General features: G+C 45.2%; 1 long non-coding RNA gene across 1 annotated transcript in view; it reads left to right on the plus strand.

Annotated features, from left to right (window-relative positions):
• The window catches only part of LOC140116778 (uncharacterized), a 66,693-nt gene extending 46,129 nt beyond the window's left edge, over window positions 1–20,564 (plus strand). Inside the window, exon 2 of the long non-coding RNA XR_011852956.1 lies at window positions 20,466–20,564. This is a non-coding gene — a long non-coding RNA (uncharacterized lncRNA). The remainder of the gene's footprint in view (window positions 1–20,465) is intronic.
• The last annotated feature ends 2,375 nt before the right edge of the window (window positions 20,565–22,939 follow it).

A 22,939-nucleotide genomic window follows, 5' to 3' on the forward strand; every position in this document is an offset into this window, starting at 1 on the left:
TGAAGGACTGTATGCAAATGAGCCTGAGGGGTTCCAGGCTTCATAGGTGTTAATAAAGCTTGGATTCCCTCAGGCATCCCTCATTTGCATACAGTCTTTCAGTCTGGTTGTAGATGTCCTTAACAGTCTTTCTGTATGTTTTACAAGGAGTGTTATTTATGTGTTTATCTACCACATGGTGGGTAGTTAATCTCAGGAGTAGTGCTTGCTGGGATTCAGATTTAGTATCATAATCCGGACCTGATTAGGTCATCTAAACCTGAATTTTAATGGGACTGCTAATCACTGCAAAGGACCGGTGAGGAGACAGATTCTCCTGGTCAGGCATCGATCGGCTGAGGACATGGGATACTAGGTTGTTGGTGAAGAAAATGATACTTGAATAAATTATGCCTTCGAGTACCCCTTCTTGTTATAGTGTATATTATGAATGTTATAAATGTTTAACCCCTTATCACCGGCGCTTGTTTTTAGCTTGATGACCAGACTCGATTTTTCGAATATGACGTGTATCATGATAAATGGTTATAATTTTGAGATTGTTATCTCGAGACACATTGTACTGTGTGATGTCACAGCCAGACACTGGCACTTGCAGGACCCGATGTCCCACAATCTTCTTCTGAAGCACTGCCATAGAAAGCCGTCGTGTCAGAAGAAGTACCCTTAATGACCACCGTAGAAAGCCGATAGGGTGATCATTAATGGGTTATGTAGGTTTATATGTTTACTTATTGACAAAGTTAACCTTGTATTATTCGGATAATAAATACGAACAGCTGCCTCCTCTCCACCAGAACCAATGTACAGCGGGTACGGAAAGTATTCACACCGCTTTAAATGTTTCACTCTTTGTTTCATTGCAGCCAATTGTTAAGATCAAGTAAGTTCTTTTTTTTCGCTCATAATGTACTTTTACCCCATCTTGACACAAAAAAACTGAAATGTAGATATTTTTGCGAATTTATAAACAAGACAACTGAAATATCACATGGTCATAAGTGTTCACCCCCTCTGCTCAGTGATGAGTAGAAGCTTTGGAGCTGGTGCAGCCTGGAGTCTTCTTGGGAAGATGCAACAAATTTTTCACACTTGGATTTGGGGATCCTCTGCCTCTTCCTTGCAGATCCTCTCCAGTTCCTTCAGGTTGGATGGTGAATGTTGTGGAAGCCATTTTAAAATCTCTCCAGAAATGCTCAACTAGGTCTTGTTATTTTGTTGTGTGCTTAGGGTTCTTGTCTTGTTGGGAGAGCAAACTATGGCCCAGTCTGAGATCCAGAGTACTTGGAAGAGGTTTTCATCCAGGATATCTCTATACTTTGCCGCGTTCATATTTCATTCAATTGCAACCAGTTGGCCTGTCTCTTCCCCCATAGCATGATGCTGCCACCACTATGTGTCACTGTTGGGATTGCATTTGGCAGTGCCTGATTTTCTCTACACATACAACTTAGAATTAACACCAAATTTCATCAGACCAGAGTTTCTTATAGTCTGGGAGTCCTTCATCCTGTCCTTCACCCATCTCCCTACTACATCTCTGGAGCTAAGCCATAGTAATCTTGGGTTTCTTCTATACGTCTCTCACCAAGGCTATTCACCCAAAATTGCTTTGTTTGGCTGGACAGCGAGGTCTGGCAAGAGATGTGATCGTCCCAAACTTTTCCATTTAAAAGAAATCTACTCCCAGGATGAAGGATTGTAAACCAAGCATGCTTACATGCTTGTGTGTTCCTGCTCCCCCCGGCAGATCTGCTCTTATGAAACATCTCATGCCATTGTTTTTAGGAAAAAAGCCTTAAAAATTATGCAAATGAGTGGGCTCATTTACACCTATGGTGCCCAGAGCCTTTCAGGTTTATTTACATAATTGTAAAGGCCTTTTTTTGTAAAAAAGCAGGGCATAAGAAGCAAAAAGAAGAGCATATCATGCCAGATGTGGCACTCATCAATATGTCACTGTTCTTGGTTTACAATCCTTCATCTTGGTGGTAGATGTCCTGGAGGCCACTGTGCTCTTAGGAACCTTGAGTGCTGCAGAAACTCTTTAGTAACCTTGGCTAGATCTGTGCCTTGCAACAATTTTGTCTCTGAGGTCAGTTCCATAAACCTCATGATTCTCATGTGCTTTGGCATGCACTGTGAGCTTTGAGGTCTTTTATAGACAGGTGTGTGCCTTTCCTAAACAAGTTCAGTTAGTTTAATTAAACACAGCTGGACTCAAAGGAGAGAAGTACAACCATCACAAGGAGGATCAGAAGTAAATGGACAACATGTGAGTTAAATATGTGTGCCGCAGTAAAGGGTCTGAATACTTCTGTCCATGTGATATTTCAGTTTTTCTAGTTTAATAAATTAGCAAAAATATCTGCAATTCTGAGTTTTTTTCTGCTAAGATTGGGGCAGAGTGTACATTAATGAGCAAAAAAGAACTTTTTTGATCTTACCTTACCAATTGGCTGCAACGAGTGAAAAGAATACTTTCCATAGCCACTGTATGTCTTTCATTAGGTAAGGACCTAAAGAAATAATGGATGGTCCCTTAGTCATATTTTGGGGAGTCTGTCACGCTGTCCCAGTAGTTACAAGTTAGAACTTATGGCTTTCCAATGGTACTAATACAATGGGGCACATTTACTTACCTGGTCCTGTCGCGATCCCGCGGCGCGTTGTCCGACGTGGATTCGGGTCTGCCGGGATTCACTAAGGTCCGTGTGCCCGATATCCACCAGGTATCGCTGCTGCGCCAAGGTCCGCCGGAGTTCACCAGCTTCTTTTCGGTGCATGTAAGTGCTTGATCTTGCTACACATTTAGTTTTTTAAATTCCGCGGTTTTTCAGAATCCGTGGGGTTGTCCGAAGGCCACGGCCCCTGATTTCTGTCGTGTGAAAGCCAAAATCCGATCACGTGCGCCAAAATCCCGGCGGTATTCGTCACAAAGCGGAAAAATCTGGGAAACCCAATGAAAGTGCGCCCGTGGAGCCCTTAGTAAATGCCCCATTATGTGCCTTGTGGCATCTATCTTTGCTGTGTAAGGTGAGTTGTGTGTCTGTTTCTCCGTATATTTTTCATTTTTCATGGCTGAGGGGTCTTGGCATAGTTAAGGGCACAGATAAAATTATTTGATTCAATATATATAAGCAATGGAAAGATTTCCTTCAAAGGCAAAAAGACCAAGAAGATGTCTCTTGTATGTTATAAATCAGAGGAAGTCTGGGAATTGATGGATCACACAAGCAGAGGTTAGATAATGCAGTGGTACCGAGTAATGATGAATAATTTATAGATTATTTCCATGATCCAACTTGCTGAATCAACTGCTTGTCTTGCAGAGGCTCCACTACATGACAGAGTTTCTGTCTGAAGCAATGCTGTCTCCATTTACTCATGGTCGCCTAGAAAGCTGACCGGCCTAGAAGAAAATCATATTCTTCTCTATTCAAATTAGATTTCTTGATCCTCTGTTGCTATGTTACCCTGGTCCCATCGTTTAGGAAAGATTAATAGATGTCACATTCCGGGGCTTTGATGTGTCCATTCTCTTACTTCCTTTTACATTGCTGGAAAATTTATACATAGGGATGTTATTGGCTCGTCTCATCCCCAGCCAGCACCAAAGTATAAGAACGAAGAAGTTTTACTTTGAAATTTTGATGTAAAATTTAACAAAAATAATTAATATTGAGCCTTTAGTAGAGGGATATAGAGTTAAAAAGTGTGAACTCCTTTTTTCGACCTCTCCCAGATTATGCACCCAGAACCTTCCAGAAGAGTAGAGATGAGTCAACCTCATCTGAGTGTTCCCATTTGGGTGCGGTTCGGGTGCATGACCTGAACATATTCCCACGGATTGGCGCATAAACAGCCAATGGGGGTCATTTACAAAGGGCCCGATTCGCGTTTTCCCGACATGTTACCCGAATATTTCCGATTTGCGCCGATTGTACCCGAATTTCCCCGGGATTTTGGAGCACGCAATCAGATTGTGGTGCATCGGCGCCGGCATGCACGCAACGGAAATCGGGGGGGGCGTGGCCGAACGAAAACCCGATGGATTCGGAAAAACCGCTGCATTTTAAAAAAAAGTGTGTCCCGAAAATTTCACTCACCTTCATCCAGGATAGGCCGGTGTATTTCGAGGCATTCCACCGGACTTCAGCGCAGCAGCGCCACCTGGTGGACGGCGGAGGAACTACCATCATAAATCCCGGCCGGACCCGAATCCAGCGCAGAGAACGCGCCGCTAGATCGCAAATGGGCCGGGTAAGTAAATCTGCCCCAATATGGCAAATTGATGCCCCTACCTAACAGCCATGGCTATGATTGGCCAGTGATCATAGCCATTGCTAGTTGCTAGGGTTGTCAATGTCAGATTGGATGTTCATCAAAAACATTGGTTCCGCTCTTCTCTACAAAAGAGATCTCAAGACATTTTTGAAAATACTTCTATTCCCCCATGAAATAGCAATCCTGGCGCATCTCTTTATTTAAATTGGAAACATTTCTCAAAGAAATTCATAGATAAATAGACAATTGGGTGTAACTCTCCCCTTGTAAGAGGGGTGTGTCTGCACAGGACATGAAACTGTTGGACACTGTTAGTTTATGTAAAAATATCCAAATTTCAAACTATTTAAACATGTATAGTACAGTAATTCCCAAACTGTTTTGCCCCAAGACCAATACAGTCTTAACTGTTAACTTTCCAAGGGACTGGGGGATATAATAAGAGGGTGATAGTCATTGGTAGGTGGTTGTGGGGGTTAATGAGGAGGGAATTTCTTGAGGTTTTGTAGAATGTGGATGAGGCAGTAGTAGCTGCTGGCTGAAAAACTGGTGGAGGTGTCTTACCGTGGGTCTTCTGCTCACCGCACCAGCCACTGCCCACAGATACTACAATTGTACTGATACTGTACACATTAGGAGCATTAGTACCAGGGCCAGGAAACACCATTACACTTTTAGTCAGTAACTGCTCCTTCTTTATTCTCTCTAAATTAGCCCAGGCCATGAATTGGACCACATTCTGGTGTATGGGGAACACTGGTGTGGTAGGTACAATAGAGGAATGATAAAGTGAAGAGTAACAAAAAACAGAGCTCCATAGTAGAGATGATTGCATTTACTTGCTGGTTCTTACATTTGAAATGAAGTTGACATTTTTAAGGCACCGATTCGAATCAAAATCTTTTCTGATTAACTTTGGATGAATCTTTCAAATGTCATCATCCCAGAAGGATGAGCAAGAAATAATATGTAAAATTTCCTAATAAAATTATCAAAATGAGAAAGAAGTTTCTTAATGAAAGATCAGTGTTTAAAGGACAAGACATGGTTATATACTAATTTCAAGGGCAACTGGGGCAAAAATCTGTTTGGACCAATTTGATTCAGACTTGAACCGAAAATTTAAAGAAATTTGATGTGGCTTCTACATATCAAATCTTGGAAGATTTGCTTATCTTTAGAGATGAGCGAGCACTAAAATGCTCGGGTACTCGTTATTCGAGATGAAGTTTTCCCGATGCTCGAGTGCTCGTCTCGAATAACGAGCCCCATTGAAGTCAATGGGAGACTCGAGCATTTTTCAAGGGGACCAAGGCTCTGCACAGGGAAGCTTGGCCAAACACCTGGAAACCTAAGAAAAGGATGGAAACACCACGGAAATGGACAGGAAACAGCAGGGGCAGCATGCATGGATGCCTCTGAGGCTGCTTAAACGCACCATTATGCCAAAATTATGGGCAACAGCATGGGCATGACAGAGTGACAGAATGAAGCTAGATAGCATCTAAAACATCCAATAATTGACCCTGACACTATAGGGGACTTCATGCAGAGGCAGCGGCAGCAGCGGCAGGCTAGAGAGTGGCATGGCGACATACCCTAAATGGACTCAGGCTTCCAACCAATGGGTGGCAGAGAGGAACCAAAGGAGGTGAGCAAGAAGCGCTGAAATTATTTCCTCTGTGAACAAAAGGTTGACGGTATATTTAGTCAATAACACAGCATGGTGGCGACATAGTGACCAAGTTACATAACGTATCTGGTGAAACACCCGAAAAATGAGCCTGACACAGCTCGTTTGATAAGGGGACGACATTTGGAGGCAGCCATGGAGAGGACTTCCATGATTAAGAGCGACAGTATGGGGCATCCATATTGCGCTTCTATGATTGCAACTTCAGGTCTCCAGCATGGCGGCGACAGACGCGCCGAGTTCCACTATGTATGTGGTGAAACACCTGAAAATTCTGCCTGACACAGCTCGTTTGATAAGGGGACCATGTATGGAGGCAGTGAACTAGTAGTAGATTAAAGGTGCTGCAGTTAAAACTATGTTAGTTGGATCTTGGGATGGAGCTGGCGCTCCGCTGCCAGGCGAGCTTTCGCCAATCCAAGCCCCTGTCTCTAGGCTACTCGCCAAACAGCACTTCTAAGAACCTTTTGTATAAGATCAAGTGTAGTAGCGTTCTTATAAGTTTGGGATATGGCGGGTGAGGGGAATGTAAACAGATGCGCAAGAAGCGCTGAAATAATATCGGTAAATGATAAAAGTTTGCCAGTATATTTTGTGGATTACACAGCAGGGTGGCGACAAAGTTAACAAGTTTGATGTGGAATGCCCTGTAATAGCTCTTGGGTGGTGTGCCTTTTATCACCTAGGCTCAGCAGTTTGAGCACCGCCTGCTGTCGCTTAGCGACGGCACTGCTGCTGTGCCTAGAGCTATAGACTGATGGCGCCATGCCCACGGATGGTAATTTGGAGGAGGAGGAGGTGGAGGAGGGGTGGGAGGAGGAGGAGGTATCGTAGGCCTTTGAGACCTGAACCGAGGTAGGCCCCGCAATCCTCGGCGTCGGCAGTATATGACCAGCCCCAGGGTCAGACTCGGTCCCAGCCTCCACCAAGTTAAGTGTAGTAGCGTTCTTATAAGCTTGGGATATGGCGGGTGAGGGGAATGTAAACAGATGCACAAGAAGCGCTGAAATAATATCCGTAAATGGTAAAAGTTTGGCAGTATATTTTGTGGATTACACAGCAGTGTAATCAACAGATGCGCAAGAAGCGCTGAAATAATATCGGTTAATCATTAAAGTTTGCCAGTATATTTTGTGGATAACACAGCAGGGTGGCGACAAAGTTAACAACTTTGATGTGGAATCCATGAAAACAACCCAAATTTCTGCCTGACACACCTCGTTTGATAAGGGGACGATGTATGGAGGCAGCTATATGGACGACTTTTGGAGGTAGCAATGGAGACAACGTGTGGAGGCTGCTATGGAGACAATTTAATTTGGATAGTGCCTGTATGTGGCAGTCCAAAAAAGTTTTCAAACCAGAGGAGCAGGTAGGTGGCCCTCCAGAAAAATGAAATAGATTGAGTGCCTATATGTGGCAGTCCAAAAAAGTTTTCAAACCAGAGGAGCAGGTAGGTGGCCCTCCAGAAAAATGAAATAGATTGAGTGCCTGTATGTGGCAGTCCAAAAAAGTTTTCAAACCAGAGGAGCAGGTAGGTGGCCCTCCAGAAAAATTGAATAGATTGAGTGCCTGTATGTGGCACTCCCAAAAATTGTTTAAAACAGAGGACCGGGTAGGTGGCCCTCCAGAAAAATTAAATGCATAAAGTACTATAGCTAGAGCCAGTGGGCCCTGTCAAAAAATAGCCAGTTTCCTCTGCTTTAGTGTACAAAGAGGAGGAGAAGGAGGAAAATGAGGAGGAGGAGTGCATAAATTATTCAGGTTGAGCTTCCTTCACCTGGTGGAGATTGGAAATTAGGAGAAATCCAGGCTTTATTCATCTTAATAAGCGTCAGCCTGTCAGCGCTGTCAGTCGACAGGCGTGTACGCTTATCGGTGATGATGCCACCAGCTGCACTGAAAACCCGCTCGGACAACACGCTAGCGGCAGGGCAGGCAAGAACCTCCAAGGCGTACAGCGCCAGTTCGTGCCACATGTCCAGCATTGAAACCCAGTAGTTGTAGGGAGCTGTGTGATCATTTAGGACGATGGTATGGTCAGCTACGTACTCCCTCACCATCTTTCTGTAAAGATCAGCCCTACTCTGCCGAGACTGGGGACAGGTGACAGTGTCTTGCTGGGGTGACATAAAGCTGGCAAAAGCCTTGTAAAGCGTACCCTTGCCAGTGCTGGACAAGCTGCCTGCTTGCCTACTCTCCCTCGCTACTTGTCCCGCAGAACTACGCACTCTGCCGCTAGCGCTGTCAGAAGGGAAATACTGTTTCAGCTTGTGCACCAGGGCCTGCTGGTATTCATGCATTCTCACACTCCTTTCCTCTCCAGGGATGAGAGTGGAAAGATTTTGCTTGTACCGTGGGTCCAGGAGAGTGAATACCCAGTAATCGGTGCTGGAATAAATTCTTTGAACGCGAGGGTCACGGGATAGGCAGCCTAGCATGAAATCTGCCATATGCGCCAGAGTCCCAACGCGCAAGAATTCACTCCCCTCACTGGCCTGACTGCCCATTTCCTCCTCCTCCAACTCCTCTTCTTCTGCCCATACACGCTGAACAGTGAAGGACTGAACAATGGTCCCCTCTTGTGTCTCGCCAACATTCTCCTCCTCTTCCTCCTCATCCTCCTCCACCTCCTCCGATATGCGCTGAGAAACAGACCTGAGGGTGCTTTGGCTATCAACAAGGGAATCTTCTTCCCCCGTCTCTTGTGATGAGCGCAAAGCTTCCGACTTCATGCTGATCAGAGAGTTTTTCAACAGGCCAAGCAGCGGGATGGTGAGGCTGATGATGGCGGCATCGCCACTGACCATCTGTGTTGACTCCTCGAAGTTACTCAGCACCTGACAGATATCAGACATCCACGTCCACTCCTCATTGTAGACTTGAGGAAGCTGACTGACCTGACTACCAGTTCTGGTGGAAGTTGACATCTGGCAGTCTACAATCGCTCTGCGCTGCAGGTAAACTCTGGATAACATGGTTAATGTTGAATTCCACCTCGTGGGCACGTCGCACAACAGTCGGTGAGCGGGCTGTTGGAGGCGGCGCTGCGCTGCCCTGAGAGTGGCAGCATCTGTGCTGGACTTCCTGAAATGCGCACAGATGCGGCGCACCTTCGTGAGCAAATCAGACAGATTGGGGTATGTCTTGAGGAAACGCTGAACTATGAGATTTAACACATGGGCCAGGCATGGCACATGTGTCAGTCTGCCTAGTTGCAGAGCCGCCACCAGGTTACGGCCGTTGTCACACACAACCATGCCTGGCTTCAGGTTCAGCGGTGCCAGCCACAGATCAGTCTGCGCCGTGATGCCCTGTAATAGTTCTTGGGCGGTGTGCCTTTTATCGGCTAGGCTCAGCAGTTTGAGCACCGCCTGCTGTCGCTTAGCGACGGCACTGCTGCTGTGCCTAGAGCTAGCGACTGATGGCGCCATGCCCACGGATGGTAGTTCGGAGGAGGAGGTGGAGGAGGGGTGGGAGGAGGAGGAGGCATAGTAGGCCTGAAAGACCTGGACCGAGGTAGGCCCCGCAATCCTCGGCGTCGGCAGTATATGACCAGCCGCAGGGTCAGACTCGGTCCCAGCCTCCACCAAGTTAACCCAATGTGCAGTCAGCGATATATAGTGGCCCTGCCCGGCAGCACTCGTCCACGTGTCCGTGGTCAGGTGGACCTTGTCAGAAACGGCGTTGGTCAGGGCACGGATGATGTTGTCTGACACGTGCTGGTGCAGGGCTGGGACGGCACATCGGGAAATGTAGTGGCGGCTGGGGACCGAATACCGAGGGGCGGCCGCCGCCATGAGGTTGCGAAAGGCCTCGGTCTCTACTAGCCTATAGGGCAGCATCTCCAGGCTAAGCAATCTGGAGATGTGGACATTAAGGGCTTGGTCGTGCGGGTGGGTTGCACTATATTTCCTTTTCCGCTCCAGCGTCTGGGGTATGGAGAGCTGAACGCTGGTGGATGCTGTGGAGGATCGTGGAGGCGACGATGGGGTTTTTGTGCCAGGGTCCTGGGCAGGGGGCTGACTATCAGCTGACACAGGGGAAGGAGCAGTGGTGTGCACGGCCGGAGGTGAACGCGCTTGGTGCCACTGAGTGGGGTGTTTAGCATTCATATGCCTGCGCATACTGGTGGTAGCTAAGCTAGTAGTGGTGGAACCCCTGCTGATCCTGGTTTGGCAAAGGTTGCACACCACAGTCCGTCGGTCATCCAGTGTTTCCTTAAAGAACCTCCAGACTTCTGAAAATCTAGCCCTCGCCGCGGGAGCCCTCGCCACGGGATCTTCATTACGTGACACATTTGGCGCTGATGCACCAGCTCTGGCCCTGCCTCTCCGTCTGGCCCCACCACTGCCTCTTCCAACCTGTTCTGGTCGAGGACTCTCCTCCGTGTCAAAAGCACTGTGTTCACCCGGCCTATCAACCCAGCTTGGGTCTGTCACCTCATCATCCTCCGATCCCTCAGTCTGCTCCCCCCTCGGACTTCCTGCCCTGACAACAACTTCCCCACTGTCTGACAACCGTGTCTCCTCATCGTCGGACACCTCTTTACACACTTCTTCCACTACGTCAAGAAGGTCATCATCACCCACAGACTGCGACTGGTGGAAAACCTGGGCATCGGAAAATTGCTCAGCAGCAACCGGACAAGTGGTTTGTGATTGTGGGAAGGGTCCAGAAAACAGTTCCTCAGAGTATGCCGGTTCAAATGCCAAATTTTCCTGGGAGGGGGCAGACTGGGGGGGAAGAGGCTGAGGTGCAGGAGCTGGAGGAGTGCCGATTTTGGTGACATGGGTGGACTGCGTGGAAGACTGACTGGTGGACAAATTGCTCGAAGCATTGTCGGCAATCCACGACATCACCTGTTCGCACTGTTCTGGCCTCAATAATAATAATATCCGTAAATGGTAAAAGTTTGGCAGTATATTTTGTGGATTACACAGCAGTGTAATCAACAGATGCGCAAGAAGCGCTGAAATAATATCGGTTAATCATTAAAGTTTGCCAGTATATTTTGTGGATAACACAGCAGGGTGGCGACAAAGTTAACAACTTTGATGTGGAATCCATGAAAACAACCCAAATTTCTGCCTGATACACCTCGTTTGATAAGGGGACGATGTATGGAGGCAGCTATATGGACGACTTTTGGAGGTAGCAATGGAGACAACGTGTGGAGGCTGCTATGGAGACAATTTAATTTGGATAGTGCCTGTATGTGGCAGTCCAAAAAAGTTTTCAAACCAGAGGAGCAGGTAGGTGGCCCTCCAGAAAAATGAAATAGATTGAGTGCCTATATGTGGCAGTCCAAAAAAGTTTTCAAACCAGAGGAGCAGGTAGGTGGCCCTCCAGAAAAATGAAATAGATTGAGTGCCTGTATGTGGCAGTCCAAAAAAGTTTTCAAACCAGAGGAGCAGGTAGGTGGCCCTCCAGAAAAATTGAATAGATTGAGTGCCTGTATGTGGCACTCCCAAAAATTGTTTAAAACAGAGGACCGGGTAGGTGGCCCTCCAGAAAAATTAAATGCATAAAGTACTATAGCTAGAGCCAGTGGGCCCTGTCAAAAAATAGCCAGTTTCCTCTGCTTTAGTGTACAAAGAGGAGGAGAAGGAGGAAAATGAGGAGGAGGAGTGCATAAATTATTCAGGTTGAGCTTCCTTCACCTGGTGGAGATTGGAAATTAGGAGAAATCCAGGCTTTATTCATCTTAATAAGCGTCAGCCTGTCAGCGCTGTCAGTCGACAGGCGTGTACGCTTATCGGTGATGATGCCACCAGCTGCACTGAAAACCCGCTCGGACAACACGCTAGCGGCAGGGCAGGCAAGAACCTCCAAGGCGTACAGCGCCAGTTCGTGCCACATGTCCAGCATTGAAACCCAGTAGTTGTAGGGAGCTGTGTGATCATTTAGGACGATGGTATGGTCAGCTACGTACTCCCTCACCATCTTTCTGTAAAGATCAGCCCTACTCTGCCGAGACTGGGGACAGGTGACAGTGTCTTGCTGGGGTGACATAAAGCTGGCAAAAGCCTTGTAAAGCGTACCCTTGCCAGTGCTGGACAAGCTGCCTGCTTGCCTACTCTCCCTCGCTACTTGTCCCGCAGAACTACGCACTCTGCCGCTAGCGCTGTCAGAAGGGAAATACTGTTTCAGCTTGTGCACCAGGGCCTGCTGGTATTCATGCATTCTCACACTCCTTTCCTCTCCAGGGATGAGAGTGGAAAGATTTTGCTTGTACCGTGGGTCCAGGAGAGTGAATACCCAGTAATCGGTGCTGGAATAAATTCTTTGAACGCGAGGGTCACGGGATAGGCAGCCTAGCATGAAATCTGCCATATGCGCCAGAGTCCCAACGCGCAAGAATTCACTCCCCTCACTGGCCTGACTGCCCATTTCCTCCTCCTCCAACTCCTCTTCTTCTGCCCATACACGCTGAACAGTGAAGGACTGAACAATGGTCCCCTCTTGTGTCTCGCCAACATTCTCCTCCTCTTCCTCCTCATCCTCCTCCACCTCCTCCGATATGCGCTGAGAAACAGACCTGAGGGTGCTTTGGCTATCAACAAGGGAATCTTCTTCCCCCGTCTCTTGTGATGAGCGCAAAGCTTCCGACTTCATGCTGATCAGAGAGTTTTTCAACAGGCCAAGCAGCGGGATGGTGAGGCTGATGATGGCGGCATCGCCACTGACCATCTGTGTTGACTCCTCGAAGTTACTCAGCACCTGACAGATATCAGACATCCACGTCCACTCCTCATTGTAGACTTGAGGAAGCTGACTGACCTGACTACCAGTTCTGGTGGAAGTTGACATCTGGCAGTCTACAATCGCTCTGCGCTGCAGGTAAACTCTGGATAACATGGTTAATGTTGAATTCCACCTCGTGGGCACGTCGCACAACAGTCGGTGAGCGGGCTGTTGGAGGCGGCGCTGCGCTGCCCTGAGAGTGGCAGCATCTGTGCTGGACTTCCTGAAATGCGCACAGATGCGGCGCACCTTCGTGAGCAAATCAGACAGATTGGGGTATGTCTTGAGGAAACGCTGAACTATGAGATTTAACACATGGGCCAGGCATGGCACATGTGTCAGTCTGCCTAGTTGCAGAGCCGCCACCAGGTTACGGCCGTTGTCACACACAACCATGCCTGGCTTCAGGTTCAGCGGTGCCAGCCACAGATCAGTCTGCGCCGTGATGCCCTGTAATAGTTCTTGGGCGGTGTGCCTTTTATCGGCTAGGCTCAGCAGTTTGAGCACCGCCTGCTGTCGCTTAGCGACGGCACTGCTGCTGTGCCTAGAGCTAGCGACTGATGGCGCCATGCCCACGGATGGTAGTTCGGAGGAGGAGGTGGAGGAGGGGTGGGAGGAGGAGGAGGCATAGTAGGCCTGAAAGACCTGGACCGAGGTAGGCCCCGCAATCCTCGGCGTCGGCAGTATATGACCAGCCGCAGGGTCAGACTCGGTCCCAGCCTCCACCAAGTTAACCCAATGTGCAGTCAGCGATATATAGTGGCCCTGCCCGGCAGCACTCGTCCACGTGTCCGTGGTCAGGTGGACCTTGTCAGAAACGGCGTTGGTCAGGGCACGGATGATGTTGTCTGACACGTGCTGGTGCAGGGCTGGGACGGCACATCGGGAAATGTAGTGGCGGCTGGGGACCGAATACCGAGGGGCGGCCGCCGCCATGAGGTTGCGAAAGGCCTCGGTCTCTACTAGCCTATAGGGCAGCATCTCCAGGCTAAGCAATCTGGAGATGTGGACATTAAGGGCTTGGTCGTGCGGGTGGGTTGCACTATATTTCCTTTTCCGCTCCAGCGTCTGGGGTATGGAGAGCTGAACGCTGGTGGATGCTGTGGAGGATCGTGGAGGCGACGATGGGGTTTTTGTGCCAGGGTCCTGGGCAGGGGGCTGACTATCAGCTGACACAGGGGAAGGAGCAGTGGTGTGCACGGCCGGAGGTGAACGCGCTTGGTGCCACTGAGTGGGGTGTTTAGCATTCATATGCCTGCGCATACTGGTGGTAGCTAAGCTAGTAGTGGTGGAACCCCTGCTGATCCTGGTTTGGCAAAGGTTGCACACCACAGTCCGTCGGTCATCCAGTGTTTCCTTAAAGAACCTCCAGACTTCTGAAAATCTAGCCCTCGCCGCGGGAGCCCTCGCCACGGGATCTTCATTACGTGACACATTTGGCGCTGATGCACCAGCTCTGGCCCTGCCTCTCCGTCTGGCCCCACCACTGCCTCTTCCAACCTGTTCTGGTCGAGGACTCTCCTCCGTGTCAAAAGCACTGTGTTCACCCGGCCTATCAACCCAGCTTGGGTCTGTCACCTCATCATCCTCCGATCCCTCAGTCTGCTCCCCCCTCGGACTTCCTGCCCTGACAACAACTTCCCCACTGTCTGACAACCGTGTCTCCTCATCGTCGGACACCTCTTTACACACTTCTTCCACTACGTCAAGAAGGTCATCATCACCCACAGACTGCGACTGGTGGAAAACCTGGGCATCGGAAAATTGCTCAGCAGCAACCGGACAAGTGGTTTGTGATTGTGGGAAGGGTCCAGAAAACAGTTCCTCAGAGTATGCCGGTTCAAATGCCAAATTTTCCTGGGAGGGGGCAGACTGGGGGGGAAGAGGCTGAGGTGCAGGAGCTGGAGGAGTGCCGATTTTGGTGACATGGGTGGACTGCGTGGAAGACTGACTGGTGGACAAATTGCTCGAAGCATTGTCGGCAATCCACGACATCACCTGTTCGCACTGTTCTGGCCTCAACAGTGCTCTACCACGAGTCCCAGTAACTTCAGACATGAACCTAGGGAGTGTAGCTCTGCGGCATTCCCCTGCTCCCTCATCAGCAGGTGGTGTCTCACCCCGCCCAGGACCACGGCCTCTGACCCCTGCAGTAGTTGGACGCCCACGTCCCCGCCCTCGTCCTCTACCCCTAGCCCTCGGGTTAAACATTTTGAAAATGAAAGTTAGAACTTTAATTTTTTTTTAACTTTTTTTTGTGTTTTTTTGTGTTTTTTAGTTTTTAAAACCAAACGATGCTATCCTATTGCTATGGCTATTTTCTAGCCAACTATGAAAGCACACTGCTATGCCAGATGAGATGACGCTGAGTTATGAAAAAATAAACGTAAAATAAAAAGTAAATGGCAGACTGTGCCTAATTTCAATCCAATCCCTAATAAATTGTCCCACTTCGGTCTTTGCGATGGATATGTGCGTCACTAAGCGCTAAACACAACGGTCGCAAGTCTCCCTGCAAATTCCTCACAGTATGGTAGTAGATGCACTACAGCAAGGCCAGCCACCAGCAGATCAACCAGAAATAAAATATATAACGCTATTGTAGGCCTAAGTAAGCCGTTTGGATTCTCCTATGGCTATTTTCTAGCCAAGTATGAAAGCACACTGCTATGCCAGATGAGATGACGCTGAGTTATGAAAAAATAAACGTAAAATAAAAAGTAAATGGCAGACTATGCCTAATTGAAATCCAACCCCTAATAAATTGTCCCACTTCGGTCTTTGCGATGGATATGTGCGTCACTAAGCGCTAAACACAACGGTCGCAAGTCTCCCTGCAAATTCCTCACAATATGGTAGTAGATGCACTACAGCAAGGCCAGCCACCAGCAGATCAACCAGAAATAAAATATATAACGCTATTGTAGGCCTAAGTAAGCCGTTTGGATTCTCCTTTGGCTATTTTCTAGCCAAGTATGAAAGCACACTGCTATGCCAGATGAAATGACGCTGAGTTATGAAAAAATAAACGTAAAATAAAAAGTAAATGGCAGACTGTGCCTAATTGAAATCCAACCCCTAATAAATTGTCCCACTTCGGTCTTTGCGATGGATATGTGCGTCACTAAGCGCTAAACACAACGGTCGCAAGTCTCCCTGCAAATTCCTCACAATATGGTAGTAGATGCACTACAGCAAGGTCAGCCACCAGCAGATCAACCAGAAATAAAATATATAACGCTATTGTAGGCCTAAGTAAGCCGTTTGGATTCTCCTATGGCTATTTTCTAGCCAAGTATGAAAGCACACTGCTATGCCAGATGAGATGACGCTGAGTTATGAAAAAATAAACGTAAAATAAAAAGTAAATGGCAGACTGTGCCTAATTGAAATCCAACCCCTAATAAATTGTCCCACTTCGGTCTTTGCGATGGATATGTGCGTCACTAAGCGCTAAACACAACGGTCGCAAGTCTCCCTGCAAATTCCTCACAATATGGTAGTAGATGCACTACAGCAAGGCCAGCCACCAGCAGATCAACCAGAAATAAAATATATAACGCTATTGTAGGCCTAAGTAAGCCGTTTGGATTCTCCTATGGCTATTTTCTAGCCAAGTATGAAAGCACACTGCTATGCCAGATGAGATGACGCTGAGTTATGAAAAAATAAACGTAAAATAAAAAGAAACTGGCAGACTGTGCCTAATTGAAATCCAACCCCTAATAAATTGTCCCACTTCGGTCTTTGCGATGGATATGTGCGTCACTAAGCGCTAAACACAACGGTCGCAAGTCTCCCTGCAAATTCCTCACAATATGGTAGTAGATGCACTACAGCAAGGCCAGCCACCAGCAGATCAACCAGAAATAAAATATATAACGCTATTGTAGGCCTAAGTAAGCCGTTTGGATTCTCCTATGGCTATTTTCTAGCCAAGTATGAAAGCACACTGCTATGCCAGATGAGATGACGCTGAGTTATGAAAAAATAAACGTAAAATAAAAAGAAACTGGCAGACTGTGCCTAATTGAAATCAAACCCCTAATAAATTGTCCCACTTTGGTGTTTGAGGTGGATATGTGTGTCACTAAGAGCTAAACACAACGGTAGCAAGTCCCCCTGCAAATTCCTCACAATATGGTACTAGCTGCAAATAAAAAAAAAAATGTATAACGCTATTGTAGCCCTAAGAAGGGCTGTTGGGTTCTTGTAGAATCACTCCTGCCTAACACTATTCTAATTGAACAGCCTAACGCTTTCCCTGACCAACAGCAGCTCTCTCCCTAGCGGCATCCAGACACAGAATGATCCGAGCAGCGCAGGCAGCGGCTAGTCTATTCCAGGGTCACCTGATCTGGCCAGCCAACCACTGATATCGATGTGTAAGGGTACCACGTCATACTGGGTGGAGTGCAGAGTCTCCTGGCTTGTGATTGGCTCTGTTTCTGGCCGCCAAAAAGCAAAACGGCGGGAGATGCCATTTTCTCGAGCGGGCGAAGTATTTGTCCGAGCAACGAGCAGTTTCGAGTACGCTAATGCTCGAACGAGCATCAAGCTTGGACGAGTATGTTCGCTCATCTCTACTTATCTTTACTTTAGAGTAATTTACATTCTCTTTTAAATTTACTGAAGGGAAGGTGATACAATTTGTCTGAGAAAACCCTAAAAAACTGAAGGATCCATCTCTGTACCTTGTCTTTAATGGGGGTTCCAGGAATCTAAAGGGGCTAGTTTTGTAAATAAATAAAAAAGCTCCATCAGATGCTCCAGTTCTTCATGCCCTCAGTGGTCATATGCTAAAAAGAATGTGATGTCAAGACTTTACTCTGATGGGACTGATCATAGTATCATAGTATGTAAGGCTGGAAAAAGACAGAAGTCCATCAAGTCCATCCTTTAAGAACTAAATGAATGTTTTTTTCTCCAGAAAGGCATCCAGGCCTCTCTTGAACATGTACATAGTGTCCGCCATAACAACCTCCTGCGGCAGAGGATACCTCTGGTCTATGGTGATGGTAGAACTGCCTTTCTTTTAGGTATAGAGGATGTCCCCTGTCTATGACGATAGTAGAACCGCCTCTCCTCTAGGTGTAGAGGATGCCCCTGTCTATGGTGATGGTAAAGCTGCCTTTCCTCTAGGTGTAGAGGATTCCCCCTGTCTATGGTGATGATAGAACCGCCTCTCCTCTAGGTGTAGAGGATACCCCCTGTCTATGTTGATGGAGGAAACCCCTCTCCTCTAGGTGTAGAGGATGCCCCCTGTCTATAGTGATGGTAGAACCACCTCTCCTCCAGGAGTAGAGGATGTCCCCTGTCTATGGTAGAACTGCCTCTCCTCTAGCTGTAGAGGATGCCCCTTGTCCTGGTCACAGGCCTAGGTATAAAAATATCTGTGGAGAGATCCTTGCACTTCCCATTTAGGTATTTGTACACTGTAATGAGGTCTCCCCTCAGCGTCTTTTTTCTAAACTAAATAACCCCAAATTATGTAATCTGTCATTGTATTCTAGTCCCCCAATAATCCTGGTTGCTCTCCTCTGCACCAGTTCCACTTCTACTATGCCCTTTTTAGACACTGGTGCCCAAAACTGTCCACAATATTCCATGGGTGGTCCGACCAGTGATTTATATAAGGGCAAAACTATGATGGCACCAAGAGTAATAATTGGAGTCCCTTTTTTGTTTTATTTTTATAAAATGTTCCCCCCTTCAAGAAATTTTCAATTTTCAGGAAACCCCTGTAAGAGATCAAAATAAAGCTCTTGATCCAGCCAGGAAAATTTAGCTAAACCTGAGGCATAGCAGATAATTTCTACGTACCACAATAATTATAGAGTAAATCGTGTTAGATAATGAAAGAGATATCCGAACAATATTGTCACTTGCTGCTCTCAACATTTTATGTTGCTTGTCAGACGTGAACTGTAACTCTTGGAAATGTAATCTGCTTGAATGAAATTCATGAGGGAATTTAAATGTAGACATAGAATATTAGATTTTCTCTGTTCTATTTTTCATGCACAAAAGGCTTCTACAGGGAAAAAAATAGTTAAATAAGAAATAGAACCCAAAAAGTACATTTTACCATTTAGTCTACAGGCGATGATATTTCATAAGATTTCTTCAATTGTATTTTATTTAAAAAAATGTGTGTAGATAATTTCTTGTAAAAGCAGTCCTGTTGTCCTTTAGAAACAAGATAGCTGTCCTTGGATACGACCATCCCCGAACCTTGGCAAAAATGGCTAGACATCTGCTATTGAGGCAACCGACCACCTGGATTCAGCGTTCATTACCACAGGATGTCTGTGGGACGTACAGTAACTCCTAGACATTTCATAAGCAAAAACTATTAGTTTCCTCCAATTCCTCCAGCAGCTGCGGTTGTATCCAAGGACAACAATCTTATTTCTTAAGGATGAAATGGCTATATTTATGGGAAATAATCTTTACATGAGAAATTTTTGTTAGCATAAAATTTAAGAAATGTAGGCACATGCCCAGATGATAATAACATTTAATAATGGTGAAAGTTCTAGTCTCTTGCCCTTGGATTCAACCCACAAGAACACACTTCATGACAATACAGTATTTCATATATGCCAGTTAAAGAGAACTCATTATGCTAAATCAATATTATAAACTATTGTGTTTTTAATCTTTTTGATAAAATGATATAGAGCCAGTAAAATTTTACAGACTGGTAGATTTGGGGGAAAAAAAAACATCAGCACAACTTTTTTCAGTTTTTTACTTAATCTCTTACTTTAATCTCTTCTCTAAGGATCCAATTTGGGCAATCCTAATGGTGAAGGAATGTGTAAGGGACAGTCTCCACTGTGCATACAATGTTAACCAAGCATGATAAACTAGGGACACTTACTTATAGATCCAGTAACCATAACGGTGGCAATCTTCTTATATTTTCTCCTCAAATCAACTTTCAAAATTATGCTAATTAGCCAGCTAGATATCAGAGCGCTGCGTGTTGCAGAGTCAGGGATTGTTACATTGTACAGGAGCAGTTTCCATATCCTACTATCTGCTGAAACTTCCTCTGCTGCAGTGAGATTAAATCAGGTAGAGGGAGGGGTAAGTTCTGAGGGGGCAGAAAAGGAGGGGAAAGAGTGTAACAGCCTGTGAAGCTAAAGCATGTAGGGGTTCTGGTAACAGCACCATAGCCGTTCTGGCTAATTAGCATAATTTTAAACGTCTATTTTCTCAGGAATAGTCTTTTGTTTGTATAGCACAAGCAAATAAAACAAACTAAAGTTTTTATAAATTTACGTTATTGTTGGAATCTATTAGTGACCCACAGAACAAGTAACAAGTCATATAAGCCATAAGGAGAATGACATAAAATTTGAAATTAAAAATAAACTGTCAGAAATTTGTGTTTTTTTCATCTTTTAGGGCTCTTTCACATTGGCTTTAGTTTTTACATCTGCGGTTCAGTGATTTCCACGAGTGCCTCACAAAGCCATTGTTTTCAATGGATATTTTCACATTGGCTTTTTTCTTCACTGATCTGTCTGTGAAAAAAAAAATGAAAAAAAAAATGAAATATTTTGCTGATGATCACGGAAGCCCATAGAAGTCTATGGGTGTGCAAAAAAAACACTGATGAAATGTCCGTTTTTAGTTTTTTTTTCACTGATGAGGCTGAGAAACCAGGTATGATATTCTCAAAGCAATGTTAAACCTTCAGTTGTTTTTTTTTGTTTGTTTTTTGCAGACGCAGACAAAACGGAATGGATGCACAACGGAAGCTGAGCACACATGGCAGTTTGAAACTACCCGTAGAGAAAGAGTTAATAAAATTCAGTCACTAAACGAATGACACCAAAAACTACAGTTTTTCTCACAAAAAACAAGCCCTCAGCCTGCAAAAATCAATGAATAAGTTACAACCATTAACAGTTAGAAACATAAAAGAGCAAAAAAGTCGCTGTGTCCTGAAGGCCAAAACTGTCTGTGACCTCTACGGGTTCATCTGTATATTTTAAGAGATCATAATATTGACAAATAATATAAATAGCTATAATAGTTCATTAGGATAAAGCATTACACTATGGTAATTATTGAGATTGAAGAAACACAAACAGTTTCTACCAAACAAATGACCATTTACTTGACTTTCAAGAGACCAAGCCTGTAAATTAACAATGTAAGCAATTGTGAGAGTCAATAAACTTTTGGTGGCAAAGCTGTTGTTTACTTGAGAGATACCGTGGCAATTACTGCAAGAAAGAAAATAATGAACAAATGGTAACAAAGCAAGGAATAGAATTAATTTAGGTAATAATTAGATCTTCAAGGTTACTCTGACATTAATCAATCAGGGTTTTCTGCAAATTAGAAGACGTGAATTGCTGCTTTGCATGCCGCGGAGCGCGCACAATGGAAGAAATGGTCTCACCGAGTAATGATTACCATTTAGATTTTCTCTTCTAGTGCCGTTGTAGTATCTGGTGAAATTAGACTTCGAACTTGTATGTAAATGGAAGCGTAGACCTAAAAACTGCAGAAAATGCAAATATTGACATAATAGTAAACACTTTCTCTTGCAGGGAAAATTAAAAAATAGATGGCGCATAATTATTACATAAAGCAAATGTTCACCTAAAAAGTACAAATAAAAGACAAAGGGAACAATGGTGCATAGTACAGATGTGGAATATATTAGCCGCTCTAGAATGCTTGACGTGCTGGCTCGTCCTGATTAGCCCTGTATAATAGTCCTTGTAATCGCGATAGAACTGTGAATAACTCAGTTTGATCAGTGGCGTTGATCAGTTTAACACATAATTTGGGTCCTACTCAGATAAACCCCTTAATTGCCCCAGTCAAGGGTAATTGAGGCAGCTATGGTGGCCTGTAGCCCCTACTACCCCCTGCCATAGGGTTGCTATTGGAGCTAGAAGCCTGATCATGGTCTTGGGGTTTTGAAACTGTCTGTAAGGACAAGCCGTAGTCTGTATTTAATAGGCTTAAAGGAACACTCCATCCAAAGATAATGCCGCTCTGTTTTTATATGGTAGCACATTCACTACAATAGGCAATATAGTTATCTAATTAAATGGCCACCTTGTCATTCTGTACAGTGAGTAAAACATAAAAAACATAAAAAACATATCCTATTTTCTTCTATACTTCCATTAAGTACACCCCATTGAAGTATCTGGGAAAGTGGGAAAGTTGTGCTGCATAAGGTTGTGCTTTGTATGCTGCTGATACTAGATATACATATCTACTATCCACGGATTTATGGGTTGGGAAGGCTAGTAATGTGATTGGCCAACCCACCGTATTGTATATGGAGCTGATACGGTGACAAACATGCACATAGGTTTAAAAACATCATCTATGTACGGCCAAATACGGCACTGAAATAGATGACTAAAAAAAGCATACATGTGTGTGAAAGAGGTCTAAAACTGAACAGAAGTCGAGCAGTGTATTATAAGATCTATCAACTGGTGGTGTGTGTAAGTCTCCTAATGGGATAGTAAAAAAAAAAAGTAAATTAAATATTTTAAGTATTACAAATAAAAAAAAAAAATTCCCCACAGTTAAAAATTTAAAACAAATAAAAATGTGAAATAAAATAATTAAAAAAACACACAAAGGATATTTTTTTAGTGGTTTCTCCAGGAAAAAGTAATAAAAAGCAATCAAATATTTGTTATACCCCAGAAAATTAGCAATGAAAACATTATGTTACCCCGCACAAAACAAGCCTTATTTTTGATTGAAGAATAAAAAAAAGTTGTAGCTCTCAGAATACTGAGACACTAAAAGAGCATTATTATTTGTTTTTGCCAAAATGAGATTCCCTAATGACTGGTACGGTGCCAAGTGACTGGCAGAAGGCAAATGTGGTGCCAATATTTTATAAAGGCTCTACAATTTGCCAGGCAATTACAGGCCTGTAAGCTTAACTTGCATTGTGGGGAAAATATTAGAAGGGTTATTAAAAGACTATATACTGGAGTATGTGACATCAAATAGTATAATAAGTGACAGCCAGCGAGGGGTTACTAGGAATAGAAGTTGTCAGACTAACCTGATCTGCTTCTATGAAGAGGTGAGCAGATGCCTGGATGGAGGAGCCACTGTGGATATTGTGTTCATGTCCTTCATAGACCCCTGATGGGTAAAATAAGGTCTATTGGTTTCGAAGGAATCTTTGGCAATTGGACACTGGTT

This window comes from Engystomops pustulosus, chromosome 2 (genome assembly GCF_040894005.1).
Source record: "Engystomops pustulosus chromosome 2, aEngPut4.maternal, whole genome shotgun sequence".
Taxonomy (NCBI): domain Eukaryota; kingdom Metazoa; phylum Chordata; class Amphibia; order Anura; family Leptodactylidae; genus Engystomops; species Engystomops pustulosus.